Source organism: Mustela erminea, chromosome 21, assembly GCF_009829155.1.
Source record: "Mustela erminea isolate mMusErm1 chromosome 21, mMusErm1.Pri, whole genome shotgun sequence".
NCBI classification, from domain to species: Eukaryota; Metazoa; Chordata; class Mammalia; order Carnivora; family Mustelidae; genus Mustela; species Mustela erminea.
In genome coordinates this window covers 14,636,955-14,652,426 of record NC_045634.1, presented here as the reverse complement: position 1 = coordinate 14,652,426, position 15,472 = coordinate 14,636,955, and positions in this window count along the sequence as shown.

Below are 15,472 nucleotides of genomic sequence, written 5' to 3'. Positions count from 1 at the left end.
TTTACCTAAATATCTCCCAATTGAACTCTACAAAAACCTTAAAGCTGATTTTTATGCCTCTAGTCTTTCTCCATCCAGTTGTTCTTGTTCTTTTTCTCAGATTCTACTTTTATTATGCCATTGTTCAAGTCTAAGTCATTCAAAAACTAATAACTAATAACTTTAATGATAGTTACTTAAAAAGATTTGAGGTGAAAGAAAGAAGATTTCAGGTGTTTGAAACATAGATGTATCAAAAAAAACAAGAGATGGTTAAATAAATTGAAGAATTCATGGCTTTTTTTTGAAATTAAAGCTTTGTTTCTTTTCCTTTCCTCACCTGTTGTTGGAGTTGAGTTTGCTGGTAGACTTCACTGTTTGATCAGTGTCCTTGAAATTATTTTAGCATGTTCTCAAATTCATTGATAACTCTTCCTTAGGTGGAGCCTAATTCCCCTCTGCTTGCATGTGGGCTGGAATCTGTGACTCTCCTTTAGTGGAAGAGTGGAAGTGGTGCTGTGTGACTTCCAAGGAAAGGGGAGCTTCCACTTGGCCTTTTCCTCTTGGATTAGTCTGGGAGAAGCTGGCTACCTTGTTAGTAGGAGAGTCAGTCAGCCCTGTAGAGAGGTCTCCATGTGTAAAGGAACCAACTTGATGGCTTTCTGGGAGAGCCAACTCGGAAGCAGATCCCCTTGCCTCAGTGAAGCATTCAGATGACTTTAGCTTTTTAGCCTAGAGTCTTCCAGTTGAGGACCCAGATGTTGTGGCACTAGGACAAGGCCCCACCCCTATGCCCTGACCTATAGGATCTATGAGATAATTGGGGCAGCTGGTTGGCTCAGTGGGTTAAAGCCTCTGCCTTCGGCTCAGGTCATGATCTCAGGGTCCTGGGATGGAGGCCTGCATTGGGCTCTCTGCTCAGTGGGGAGCCTGCTTCCTTCTCTCTCTCTGCCTGCCTCTTTGCCTAGTTGTGATCTGCCTGTCAAATAAACAAACTCTTTAAGAAAAAAAAAGAAAAGAATCTATGAGATAATCAATGAATATTTTGGTACAACTTATTACACAGCAATAAACAACTAACAAATTCCCTGAAACTCAGGCCTTCACTGTGCTGGACAGTAAGGACTCTATATAATAAAGGCAGATTTTGCCTTCAGTGGTGTCTGATTTTTTCTATAATTCTACATATCAGTATTTGTTTCTGCTTAAGGGCTTCTGGCTTTGGGCTTTGTTATAGCAGCCCAGGTAGGTAACTTAGAGCTCCTGGTTGTATAATTTTATCTTATATCTTTATATTTCATATATAAGGTTATTTTATGATGTTTTACATCTTACTATATGTGTGCATCTGTATGTAGACATATTTTACAATGGAAAGTTGTTTTTAGAAAAAGAAACCATAAGCACATTTCAGATGTTTTAAATTTTATACAATACTATGTCTTTTTAAAAATACTGTCAATATTTTTATAAAACATAGACAAATATTTGTCAAAGACAAAATTTAAAAGAGGATATAATCATGGCTCCCATACAAATATAAAAATGAGTGAAGATTTTTGTTATTCTCTTAGTTTATGAAGGAATCAAGCAACATATTATAATGAGTTTAAAGGAGAATTTCAAAAACTACATATATATGTCAAATAAGGAATGTGGTAATGGATTTACAAATAGATGCAAAAACTAGTGTTGTCAGTATCTCTGTGGCAGTAGTTATTTGCATTCCACTGGACACAGTTTATATTTTTATGGACAAGATTAATTTATATTACTATCATCCTTTTTTTTTTTTTCATGGCATTGCCATTTTTTGAAAACTGAGGTCGCTATCTTATAGGATATTCTGAGAACCGCATTTGTCTAATTGTATCCTTGGGGTTAGATTCACAATAAACAGTTTGATGAGATTATTTTCTAGGTGTTGTTGAGACTAATGTGGTTTTTGGCCAGGTACCAGTTTTCCACTGTTATAGACAATGCTTCCATGACTAACTTTTCACACTTGTGTGATCATGTCTTTGAGATAACAATTCTAAACTTGAAGGTGCATAAGTGTCAGCTGGGGAATTTATTGAAATTGCAGATTATCATAAATTATAGATAACTTTAGATATTTTAATTTAATAAATCCTAGATAAAGGGCGCCTGGATGGCTCAGCGGGTTAAGCCTCTGCTTTCCGCTCAGGTCATGACCTCAGGTTCTGGGATTGAGCCCCGCATCAGGCTCTCTGCTCAGCAGGGAGCCTACTTCCCCCACCCCTGTGCCTCTTTTTGATCTCTGTATGTTAAATAAATAAATAAAACCTTTAAAAAACAAATAGTGTGGTTCCAACATGGAAGATGTAAGGGAACCAAGAACACCAAGAACACTTTCATACACAGTGTTTAACGGTTTTAAATTTTTCCGGAGCTCCCGCCCATTTAGGAAAGATGCAAGAACTGGGGAAATGCTGGCTGCCCACACGAGGAGGGAAGTAGACAGACAATCCCCAGAAAACATGAATTCCTGAGTTATTCTTGAATACAAAGAAAATACTCCAAAGGGATTTTCTGTTCAATTATAAAAGATTAGGCATATACAATTTCTTCCTCCCTAAATTAAATCATTATGTTATGATGGGACTTCATGTATACTGTTCAAACTATTGTATAATAGAGCACAGGGTATTATCAATAAATATATCATCTCCTTAAAAATGTTAGTATTTAGATGGGTCAGATTTTTTCAAAACTATCCGATTGCTTGATTGGGAACTTAACCAAAAAATCCGTTGGGTAGGAATCTATACAGGCTTAGGTCCTAGAAAGCAGGTTAAGCAGGCTGAGTAAGAGGAACTGATAAAATGACTATAAATGATGATGACCTTCATTTTACCCACAGGCTGGTAGGCTCTAGGGTTGGGCAGCTGTGTATTTTTTTTTTAACCACACATTCAATATTAGAGATGTTGGAATGATGCTATCCTAAAATATATCTAACAACTGGAGTTAGGACATGGTGATTAGTGAAATTTCTAAAGATAGTGTTGGCACAAGTAGCAAAGCCGTTTTAAGAGCTGATAATTTTATCAGCAGTTCTCAAATTCAGTATAGCAGCACAAGGATTTATCTTGATCCACAACTGTGAGATAGGTTCTTTGCTACTCATAATAAAATACCCCAATTGTAAACTGTATCATTCACAAATTAGAGTAGTTATACTTCCAGAACCTTTTTGTCCTGGATTTCTTGAGTAGGAAATAAGAATTTCAGCTAGTACACACGCATCTGGAAAGGATAATCTTCTAGTTTATAGGATGTGATTTAAAGGATTTGGGGAATGCCTTTTGATCCTCAATCCCACACTCCTTTCAATCCACCCCTACCTCTGTGAAACTGCCAAATATTGATATTGTCTTTCCCCTTTGGTTTAAGATTATAGGCTTAAAAGTTTCAAATGTATTAAACCAAATAGGGGCTATAAAATTTCTACTAAATGAGTTGAAGTGTAATGGGTTAAGAGCTAGGTTGAAATTCAATTAAGGAGCAAAGTATTATGAGGAGAGGACAAACTTTAGAATGGTATGGCAATGGATAATTAGCAGAGTTACTCGTGGGGCTTTGGAAAGGGCAAGAAGAGGAAGAATACTCATAAATGAAGGAAACTCAAGACTAGCAATCTATTGGCATCCAGAGTCATGGAAGAGAATACAGCAATAAAATGAATTCTAATCTCGGTTTTGAAATAGGGCTTTGGAAATCTTCATGACTTTGAATTTTCTCTTCCAAAGAAAAAAATAACATAGTATTAAATGTTTTTTAAGAGAAGCATCTTCCGTACTGCTGGTAGAAGTAAAGATTGACACAGCCTTTCTGGAGTTCAGTTGGCCAATATATGGGTTCATAAAATTAGTATCATGTTTTGATGCTAATTTTTCAGGAGGATACTACCATTTTTTACTTTTGTTACTTGCTATTAAGGGTTCAATTTCTGCAAAATGTAATGTTATTTATAGTTTTATTTCTTTTAATTTCTTTTTTATAGTTTTATTTCCGACAAAGATGGAAATGATTTCTGTCTAGTAAGAAAGATAACCCAAAGATTTTGGTTTATTACTCTGTTAGGTATTAAGCAAATGAAAACAAAAAGCCCTAGCCTACCAGCATTATTCTAGTACTTCTTTTCTTTTCTTTTTTTCTAAATGCCTTAAATACCAAGTTTCTTTTTTTTTTTTTTTTTTTTTATATATATTTTTTTTATTTATTTGACAGAAATCACAAGTAGGCAGAGAGGCAGAGAGAAAGGAGGAAGCAGGCTCCCGACAGAGCAGAGAGCCCGATGCGGGGCTCGATCCCAGGACCCTGAGATCATGACCTGAGCCGAAGGCAGAGGCTTTAACCCACTGAGCCACCCAGGCGCCCCAAATACCAAGTTTCTTTTGGAACTAGCTTAGTGATCTTACTGATTCCCTCATGATTGAATGAAATAAATATTTAATAAATGTCCAATTTATATTTTTATGAGAAACATGTTTTAACTTTTAACAATTGGTTTATTGATCTTTGACATTAGGGTTATTATAAATATTATTTAATAAATAAAAAAAGAAAAGAAAAGGATACTAACCTAAGGTAGCATTATCATCTCTTCTAAGCAAAGGAAAAAAACAAACTGGCTTAATGCTATCTTTTTTAAAAAAAATATTTAAAAAAAATATTTAAAAAATATTTTTAAAAAGCTATCTTTTTTTAAAAAAATTCTCATGAATTTTACATTTTTGTCTATTCCTGAATTGATAATATCCATTTATCCAGTGAATAAGCTAAACATTCATGATTTACTAGTTTTATTCCTCCTTAGTCTCTTTGAATTTTTATCCTTTAGTTTCTCTCAATTTTGAAAAAAATATTTTTTATAAGAGATCACTATTCTTTTATAAGGTTCATTTACAGGGCATCCAACTCTTGGTTTTGGCTCAGGTATTGATCTCGGGGTTGTGAGATCAAGCCTTGCACTGGGCTCCATGCTCAGTGTGGTTGGCTGGAGATTCTCTCTCCCCACTTTCTCTCCCCTTCCCCCCCAGTCATTCTCTCTCCCTCAAATAAATAAATGCCTTTATAAAAAAGTTTCATTTACATAGCATACAAGGTAAAAAATAACATAGAATATTGTTCTTTTATATCCTTGAGTATTAAAAATTGTGGTGTGAAATTTTCTGTCAGGAAGTTGCAAATATTTTCCCCACCAAAGAATGTCTTATACTAATATAAGTTCTTCAGTCCTTTGAGAATAAAATATTATTCAAATAATTTTGTTTATTTGTGTGTACTTTGTGTTTCCTGTAAGAGTGATAACATGAATTTTTAGAGAGTAAACAAAGATTTCAAATTGTATTAGTCTACTAGGACTGCTATAACAAAATACTATACACAGAATGGCTAACACCACAGAAATTTGTTTCTCACAGTTTTGGAGACTGGAAATCCAAGATCAAGGTGCCCTCAAATTTTATTTCTGGTGAGAGCTCTCTGGTTTGCGGATAGTTTCTTCTTGGTATGTCTCCACAGAGCCTTTACTTGATGGCATGTATAAAAGAGAGAGAGTTCTCTGATGTCTCTTCTTTGGGACATTAATTCCATCAGATTGAAACTCCAACCCTTACAACCTCATTTACCCTTATTTTCTTAGAGGCCCATCTCCAAATACTGCCTCACTGGATATTAGGGCTCAACATGTGAATTTCTGGGGGTGGGGGGATAAAAAGACTCAGTCCATAACAAAAGTTTAAATAGGTTTTCAAGTACCTGAAGTTAATTTGGGGGCTTATTAATAATGGAAAAGAAAATACTAAAAGTCATTTGGAAACATCAGTAAGGTTTTATCAATTATAGAAAGTACAAGGCTAGGGCAAAAATACATATTTACATCATTTGCTCTTCTTCAACATCAAAAGTAATGATATCACACATCAATGTTTAGCAGATGGTGGTGCATTTTTCTGTATATGTAAGTTTTAAACTGAACAGAAGATCATACTTCTTAAACACAGGGAGACCAATGTGAAATTTTTGAACTAATTTATTAGGGAGTGAAAAGTAGTAGTTCAAGACCATTTTGTTTTTCAACACATTGGATTTTTTCTTCTTTCTTTTTTTGATTTTAGAGAGGAAAGGAAGGAGGGACAGTGGGAGTGGGAGAGAGAGAATCTTAAGTGGGTACAGCACCCAGTATATGAGCCTGACCTGGGGTTTGATCTCACAATCCTGAGATCAAGGAGATCTCTGAGAGGAAGTCAAGAGTCAGTGGCTAACTGACTGAGCCACCGAGGTGCCCCTGGCTATTTTTCTTAAAACTGCCTTAAACATCCCTATCAAAATCCCACCCATTTTTTTCAAAGAAATGGAACAAATAATCCTAAAATTTATATGGAACCAGAAAATACTTCGAATCACCAAAGCAATATTGAAAAAGAAAGCCAAAGTTGGTGGCATCACAATTCCGGACTTCAAGCTCTATTACAAAGCTGTCATCATCAAGACAGTATGGTACTGGCACAAAAACAGACATAGATCAATGGAACAGAATAGAGAGCCCAGAAATAGACCCTCAACTCTATGATCAACTAATCTTCGACAAAGCAGGAAAGAATGTCCAATGGAAAAAAGACAGCCTCGTCAATAAATGGTGTTGGGAAAATTGGACAGCCACATGTATAAAAATGAAACTGGACCATTTCCTTACACCACACACGAAAATAGACTCAAAATGGATGAAGCACCTCAGTGTGAGAAAGGAATCCATCATAATCCTTGAGGAGAACACAGGCAGCAACCTCTTCAACCTCAGCCGCAGCAACTTCTTCCTAGGAACATCGCCAAAGGCAAGGGAAGCAAGGACAAAAATGAACTATTGGGAGTTCATCAAGATCAAAAGCTTTTGCACAGAAAAGGAAACAGTTAACAAAACCAAAAGACAACTGACATAATGGGAGAAGATATTTGCAAATGACATATCAGATAAAGGGCTGGTGTCCAAAATCTATAAAGAACTTAGCAAACTCAACACCCAAAGAACAAATAATTCAATCAAGAAATGGGCAGAGGACATGAACAGCCATTTCTTTAAAGAAGACATCCAGATGGCCAAAAGATACATGCAAAAATGCTCCACATCTCTCGGCATCAGGGAAATACAAATTGAAACCACACCATCTCATACCAGTCAGAATGGCTAAAATTAACAAGTCAGGAAAGCCAGATGCTGGCAAGGATGCGGAGAAAGGGGAACCCTCCTACACTGTTGGTGGGAATGCAAGCTGGTGCAACCACTCTGTAAAACAGCATGGAGGTTCCTCAAAAAGTTGAAAATAGAGCTACCGTATGACCCAGCAATTGCAATACTGGGTATTTACCCTAAAGATACAAATGTAGTGATCCGAAGGGACACGTGCACCCATATGTTTACAGCAGTAATGTCTACAATAGCCAAACTATGGAAAGAACCTAGATATCCATCAACAGATGAATGTATAAAGGAGATGTATGTATGTATACAATGGAGTACTATGCAGCCATCAAAAGAAATGAAATTTTGCCATTTGCGGCGATGTGGATGGAACTAGAGGGTATTATGCTTAGCGAAATAAGTCAATTGGAGAAAGATAACTACCATATGATCTCCCTGATATGAGGAAGTGGAGATGTAACATGGGGGGTTTCAGGGGTAGGAAAAGAATAAATGAAACAAGATGGGATCAAGAGGGAGACAAACCATAAGAGACTCTTAATCTCACAGAACAAACTGAGGGTTGCCTGGGGGAGGGGGATCGGGAGAGGGTGGTGGGGTTATGGACACTGGGGTGGGTGTGTGCTGTGGTGAGTGCTGTGAAGTGTGTAAACCTGGCAATTCAGAGACCTGTACCCCTGGCAATAAAAATATATTATATGTTTATAAAAAAATATTTTTATAAATAAATAAGAAAGATGAAAAAAAAACTGCCTTAAACACCCACATAGTACAAACTTGTACTTATCTTTCTTTACCTCATGAAATAGGCTTGGCTTTGCCCTTGGCTTTATCATAAAAATAAATAAAAAATAAATAAATAAATAAATAAGATGAAGAAAAAACTGCCTTAAACACCCACATAGTACAAACTTGTACTTATCTTTCTTTACCTCATGAAAGAGGCTTGGCTTTGCCTTTGGCTTTATCATGGAGCAAAGCTTTGTCAAACAAAGCCTAGGTAATATTCATATTTGCAGGGAAACAGCACTGAAATTAGAACAGTAAACACAAATCAGTGTATATGACATTTTGTTTGCTTTTCATGATAAAACAAATCTTGGCATTCCTGGGTGGCATAGTGGGTTAAGACGCTGCTTTCGGCTCAGGTCATGATCTCAGGGTCCAGGGATCGAGCCCCAAATCAGGCTCTCTGCTCAGCAGGGAGCGTACTTTTGATCTCTCTTTCTCTCTGTCAAATAAATAGATAAAACTCTTTAAAGAAAAGAAACTGAAACAAAACAAATCCTTTTCTGTTCCTTTATTCAGTGCTAGTATAAAAAAGGAGCTTGACCTAAAGTACATATGTCACTTGAAAATGTTAAGTGCATGATATGAAATTCTAAATATTCCATCCATTTCCTCTAAATTTTAGAGGTTCAATAAATAAAAACAAAATAAATGGATAATCAAAAAAAGATTGACTATTTGGAAAATATCACTTAAATTAAAAACAGGATTATTTTTCTTTTCAAATATATTACCTATTGAACAAAAAAAATGGGGCGCCTGGGTGGTTCAGTGGGTTACTCTGCCTTCGGCTCAGGTCATGATCCCAGGGTTCTGGGATGGAGCCCCACGTCGGGCTCTCTGCTCAGCAGGGAGCCTGCTTCCACCTCTCTCTTTGCCTGCCTCTCTGCCTACTTGTCATCTCTCTCTGTCAAATAAATAAATAAAAATCTTAAAAAAAAATTAACTAAGATTTTTTATATCACAATCCACTTAAAGTTAAGCATTGGTAAAATAAATATTTTAAAGTAACTGTACCAAAAATAAACTTAACATATATACTTAAATAAAGACAGCTGTGGGAGTTAGCAGTAAGCACCTGTTATTAGCTAGACAGGTACTTTAGAGCACAAATAAGTCAATGCATAAATGAGATTTTAAAGATAAAGGGAAGAATCTTTAAGACCCAGAAAATGTATTTGCCCTAAATGGATCTCAAAATCAGGAACTCAACAAAATCCTTGAATTCAAAAATATATTCTCCCTTACAAATATATACATACACGCACACATATATATGTATGGGTATACACACACATATACATACAGAAGGCCTAAAATTTTTATTCTTCTGTGTAACATTTTAAAAATTAATATTTTACTTTTTACAACAGTTGATGGTTCATAGCAAAATTGAGGGGGAGGTGAGATTTCCCATATAACTCTTGCCCCCATTAATGCACAGCCTTCCCTATTATCAACATCTTCCAGCAGAGTGGTACATATATTACAACTGGTGAATCTGTGTCGATAAATCATAATCAGTCAAAGTTTATAGTTTAAATTATGGTTCACTCTTGATGTCGTATATTCTGTGGGTTTGGCTAGATGTATAATGACATAATTCCATCATTATGGTATCATGCAGAGTATTTTCATTTCCCTAAAATCTTCTGTGCTGTACCTATTCATCTTTCCCTCCTCAACCTCCAGCAACCACTGACCATCTTACTCTTCTTCATAGTTGTCTCTTTTCCGAAATGTCATTTGGTTAGATTATAAAAGTATATAGCCTTTTCAGATTGGCCTCTTTCACTTAGCAATATGTACTTAAAAGTGCTCATTTCTTTTTAGCACTGAGTAATATTCCACTGTCTGGACATACCCCAGTTATTTATCCATCCATTTGCTGAAGCACATCTTGTTGCATCCAAGTTTGGGAGATTGTGAACAAAGTTGCTATAAATATCTATGTGTAAGTTTTTGTGTGGACATGAGTTTTCAATTCCTTTGGAGCACAATTGCTAGATCGTATAGTAAGAATATATTTAGTTTTGTAAGAAACTACCAAACTGTCTTCCAAAGTGACTGTACCATTTTGCAGTGAACCAGCAATAAATTAGAGTTCTTGTTGCTCCACATCTTTGTCAATATTTGGTGTTGTCAGTGTAGTAGATTTTGGCTGTTCTAATGTGGGTATAGTGGTACCTTGTTTTAATGTTCATTTCTCTGATGACCTGTGAGATAGAAAATTTTAATATATGCTTATTTGCCATCTGTACATCTTCTTTGGTGAAGTGTCTCTTAAGGTCTTTGGTATATTTTTTAATTGGATTATTGTTGAGTCTTTGGATATTTTGCATAATAGTCCATTATTAGACATATCTTCGCAAATATTTTCTCCCAGTCTGCTCATTCTCTTAGCATTGTCTCTTTTAGAGCAGAAGTTTTTAATTTTAATGAACTTCATAGATTTTCCCCTGATGTTGGACCTAAAAGTCATTGCCATACCCAAGGTCATCTAAATTTTCTCCTGCCTTACATTCCAGGATTTTATACTTAGTTTATACCTTTGCCTTTTATATTTTGGTCTGTAATCTATTTTGGATTACTTTTTATGAAGCATGTAGGGTTTGTGTCTAGATTTTTTTTTTTTTTAATGTGTAGATATCCAGCAGTTCCAGGGCCATTTGTTGAAAAGACTATATTTGTTCCGTTATATTGCTTTTACTCCTTTGTCAAAGATAAGTTGACTATATGAGGCTCAATTTCTGGACTTTTTATTCTGTCCCATTGACCTGTTTGTCTATTCTTTCAAAAATATTACACTGTCTTAATTATTCTAGTTTTATAATAAGTATTGAAATTGAGTAGTGGCAGTCCTCCAACTTTGTTCTCATTCAATATTGTGTTGGTTAGTCGGGTCTTTTGCCTCTCCATATAATTTTTAGAATCAGTTTGCCAGTATCTGTGAAATAATTTGCTGGGAATTTGACAGAGATTTCATTGAATCTATAGATAATGTTGTGAAAAACTAGCATCTTGACAGTGATTCTTCCTGTTCATGCACATGGTATATCTTTCCATTTATTTAGTTCCTTTCTGTTTTATGCATCAGAATTTTATAGTTTTCCTCATATAGATCTTGGACATATTTTGTTAGATTTATACCTAAGGATTTCATTCTTTTAGGTATTAGTATAAATGGTATTGCATTTTTCACATCCTACTTGTTCATTCCTGCTATATGGGAAGGAAATTGACTTTTGCATATTAACCTTATATCCTGCTACCTTGCCATAATTACATATTTACCTGCCTATATTTAATAGCAAATTTAATAGCAAACACATATGAAAAAAGTAATATATTGGCCATAGCAGAACCAAATACTTCCATTTTTAATGAATCCTAAGTTAGGACTTACATTGTGGAATGTTATTTCATTATCGAAAATGGAGAGTATTACTACCTCATGTATATTATGACTATGTAGTCATGTATAAAAAACTGATCAAATGAAAAAGTGTCTTTTTTTTCTTGTTATTATTCAGCTAATTTTTTTCTTGTTGAATTTTCAAGTCCTGGAATTTCAGACTAGATGGGGCATATATATGAGTGAAAAGTGTGAGGAAAAGCACATTTGAAACAGTGTCAGAAGATCTGAGTTGTAGTCCAATGTTGGCATCCATTTGCATGGCCATGGATAGATACCTTTATACTCTATGCTTGGTGGAGTGAGGGTGTACAAAAATAAGTATAAGACAAATTCCTTTGTTGTAGGTGCTGTATGAAACTATGCTAGTGATATTAATAATCACCAAAATTACAGTACCCATCTGCATCTGCACATGGAAAGGAAGAACTCACTTCTCCACAGGGTAGTCAAAGAATCTTTGTGATGGAGTCAGAAGTTGAACTTAATCTTTAAAATGTGGATTTTGATAACTGCAGTTTTAAATATTAGTCAATAGGAGAGTATATCATGATTGAGAGTAAGGCCTCCTGTCTCATTTAGCAGAAAATGTAGAATTGTGTAGCTAGTTATCTAACTCAAATTTTCGTGACAGGAAAGTCTTTCCAATTTAATTGTTCAGACTTTTTTTTATTAGTTCATAAACAGAAGTAATTGGGTCACCAACTATCGTTTGGTCATCCAGTTAATTATTTTACTATCCATTTTTTTTTAAAAGATTTTATTTTTATTTATTTATTTGACAGATAGAGGTCACAAGTAGGCAGAGAGGCGGGCAGAGAGAGAAGGGTAAGCAGGCTCCCTGCTGAGCAGAGAGCCCGATGCGGGGCTCGATCCCAGGACCCTGGGATCATGACCTGAGCCGAAGGCAGAGGCTTTAACCCACTGAGCCACCCAGGCGCCCCTTTACTATCCATTTTATATCTGGTACTTAACTTGAGGAAATAGATATTGGTGTTTTACTTTAAATTTACAATTTTGACTAAATCCAAATAATTTTCAGTTGTTACATAAAGTAGTCGCAAACTTTGCCAGTATTTCTTTTTTTTATTTTAAAATTAATTTCATTGGCTCCCATAGATTTTAATCCTCTAAAATGGCTAATAGTAAATAATAATAATAGTATCACATGTACTAGTGTTTTAAAGAATTTTACACATGTTAACTCTAATCACTCACCAATAATCTGCCATGTAGGTACTGTTATTATCCTTATTTTACTGATATGAAAACTGAATAGTTAAGAAACTTTCCCAAGATAACCCAAGTTGAGAAACTTGCTGAAGAAACTTGCCAAAGTGGCAGAGCCAGAATTTAAAACCATAATTCAGGGACCAAAGCCTTTATAACTTATAGCTTCTCTAATGAAATGGCTATTAGGCCTCCATTTTGAAAGGCCAGTATTAAAGTTTTAGAAATGTCATATTGTTTAATTTTTTAATGCAAATATAATTACTTTAAACAACTAAAGTATAACTTAATATGAATATTCTAGAGTCTCTGGAAATTATTTTAGGTTTTAGGTGTGAATAGTTTTGCATAGTATATATCTTGGCCTGTTCCTTTATGTACTGGAGGATCAGAAGTACTTTGTTTCCTTACTCTAGATATGGACATGCAATAATTATGATTCGAAACATTGAAAGTTGAATTATTTGATCCCATAAGTACATTGGCAAATTCTGCTTTACAAAGAAACTTCATATCTGTGCATTGAGATCTTTAATCCTCAGATCCTCATACAGTATCCCATTTTATCTTAAACTCAAACTCAATGTAGTAAGACAGTTGCTTATTGTTTCTTCTTCACAGATGAGAAATTGAAGTAAAAAAATTAAGTACATTGCCTAGGGTCACACAGCTAATTAGAGATAAAGGCCAGTCAGGATGTTGGTTCATTGAATTCTCAGCATCAGATTCTATATTATTCTCCTCAGAAGAATCTACTGTCCTCATTGAATATCTTCTATTATTTCCTTCCTCCTTCCTTCCAAATCTTTAGAAGAATTTTTTTTAATTTTAATTTTTAATTTTTTTTAAGATTTTATTTATTTATTTGACAGATCACAAGCAGTCAGAGAGACAGGTAGAGAGAGAGGGGGAAGCAGTCTCCCTGCTGAACAAAGAGCCCTATGCAGGGCTTGATCCCAAGACCCTGGGATCATGACCTGAGCTGAAGGCAGAGGCTTAACCCACTGAGCCACCCAGGTGCCCCACTTTAGAATAATTCTTCTTTTTTTTTTTAATAAATGATTTTTTAAGTTAAATTTTTAAATTTTTTTATAAACATATAATATATTTTTATCCCCAGGGGGACACGTCTGTGAATCGCCAGGTTTATACACTTCACAGCACTCACCATAGCACATACCCTCCCCAATGTCCATAACCCCATCTTTAGAAGATTTCTTAACAATTGCCTTGACTTTGCTATTTTTAGGAGTTGTGGGATTAATTTTAAGTGCATTTTCAATAATTTATGCACTAATTTGTATGTATTTGGGACTTTTTTTTTGGTAGGAAGGAGTAAGAGACACAGAACTGTACACTGCATTTGAATTTCCTCATGGGGCAATGAATAATAATTATGTGGTTGCTAAATTAGTTCAAGTATTTTGAATGTTAAGCAGGCAGACAAGGGCAGAGAGGTATTCCCCCAACTCTGACAGGAAACTAATGACAAAAACCTTTAACCAAGGGAAAAATAGCTCTGGAGTCAGTAAAAAGGTCTTTAGTTCAGAATAATTATCATTAGTAAGTGATTAGAGTAGAGCTTTTTAAAGTGGACTGCTGGAGTAAGTGCCTCTGAATCATCCTAGGGGCATTTGTTAAATCCTAGGCTCCACCCTCAAGGTACTGAATTTGAATTTTGGGGCTGGGACCCTGAATTTATAGCATCATCTAACTTCAGGGGGAACCCATGAAATAAAAGTAGGTAAAATAGCAGAATGCTTAGTTGCTTTCAAATGCCTGAAATTTTCACTTTTAAAAATGCCATGGATGGGGACCCCTGGGTGGCTTGTTTGGTTAAGCAACTGCCTTCGACTCAGGTCATGATCCCAGGGTCCTGGGATCAAGTCTTGCATTGGGCTCCCTGCTCAGCAGAAAGCCTGCTTCTGCCTCTCCTGCACCCTTGTCCTTTTGTGCTCTCCCTCTCTCTCAAATAAATAAATAAAATCTTAAAAAACAAACAAACACACACATGCCATGGATGAAGAAGGGAGCACAACTTAAATATAGGCTGCATATGCTGACTTCCCTCCAAAGACTACAGTATGAAAAAGCTAACTTTTCAGTGAAGAAACCTATGAAACACCACCTCGGCTAAGTGATCAAGGCCAACATCAACTGCGATAGTAGAAGGTAATGAAGTAATGACAGTGGCACTTAACCTCAGTGGTCTTCCTTTCCAAAACATATTAACCCAACCTGATCTTGAAAAACAGCAGAAAGATCCTGATAGAAGAGCATGCTACAAAATACAAGACCAATACTCTGAAAAACTGTCGAAGTCGAAAGTCATAAAAAACAAGGGAAGTCTCAGAAACTTGTCACAGCTAAGAGGAACCTAGGGAGACACCAAAGGGGAACCTAAGGACTAATTGTAATGTGGTATACTGCGTAGGTTCCAAGAACCAAGGAAAGGACATTAGGTTAAAATTAAGAAGTCTGAGTAAATTATGTATGAATATTAGTTCAAAAATCGTTACAAATGTGCCATACCAATGTAAGAGATTAATCATAAGGGCTGTCTAAAGTATTTGGGTGTTTCTTCTATTTCTCAATTTTTCTATAAATCTAAAACTGTTCTAAAAAAATGCTCTGACTTGCTTATGGTAACTGGAGGCATTTATAGTAAATGAGAGAGAAAGACAAAATTTACCTGGCACCAGTTGGTGCCAAGGCTCAGCAGTTACTGAAGGAAGGCTAGACCTGGGTCAGGAGCAATTAGCTTGCAGACTGACGTTCAAGATGGGAAGATAGACTAGTTGGTCAAGCACAGAGAGCTGTTTCCCCAAGCA